General features: G+C 33.5%; 1 pseudogene; it reads right to left on the reverse strand.

The window, feature by feature from the left end:
- Positions 1–285: 285 nt before the first annotated feature.
- On the reverse strand, positions 286–418 carry LOC147826639 (U2 spliceosomal RNA; annotated as a pseudogene).
- Positions 419–886: the final 468 nt, after the last annotated feature.

Consider the following 886-nt stretch of genomic DNA (forward strand, 5'->3'; position numbering starts at 1 on the left):
CAAAAAAAAAAAAAAAAAACCCTCTCCAATTAAAAGATACAGACTAGGGCCAGGGATTCAGCTCTGTGGTGCCATGCCTGCCTCTCAAGCACAAGGTCCTGAGTTCAATGCTTGGTACCCCACACCTCCTCCACCAAAAAAATGCAGAACATCTGATCAGATTAAAAAACAAGACTGCTGTTTTCAAGAAATTCACCTCATTAGCAAAAACGTAGGCAGTTGTAAAGCAAAAGGAAGGAGAATGACATTCCAATCAAATGGAATCTGAAAGAAAGCAAAAATAATTATGCTTATATACGAGTTGACTTCAAGTGAAAGTCAACCAGAAGAGAAAAAGAAGGTCATTATATATTCATAAGAGGAGTACTCTATTAGGAAGATACTACACTTGATCTTAGCCAAAAGACTGAGAAGCTTTGTCTATCAGGAAGATATAAAAATTATAAATATATATGCATCAATCATTGGATCACTCAAATTTTATAAAGCAAACACTACAGGACATAAAGAGTGAATAACTTTAGTAACCTGCTATCACCAAAGGATAGATCTCCAACCAATTCATAAATATCAGAATCAAACTACACAACCCCTCAAATGGTTATAGCAGACATCTACAGATTATGTCATCTTAAACCATAGAATATACATCTTTTTCAATAGTACATGGAAGTTTGTCTGAGACTGATTATATTTTAGGCCATAAAACCCATCTTAACAAATGTACAAAAAATAATGTCTTACAGCTTATTAGACCATAAAGTCCCAGAAACCAATAGCAAGAGAAACTGCAGAAAATATGCACACATATGGAGAATAAATGACACATTTTCAAATGAGAGCCTTTGAAGAAATCAGAAATTAACTAGAAATTAAATTAAAATAT

Source organism: Heterocephalus glaber, unplaced genomic scaffold (assembly GCF_053883595.1).
Source record: "Heterocephalus glaber isolate CG9 unplaced genomic scaffold, H.glaber_assembly_v1.0 deba00001463, whole genome shotgun sequence".
NCBI lineage: Eukaryota > Metazoa > Chordata > Mammalia > Rodentia > Bathyergidae > Heterocephalus > Heterocephalus glaber.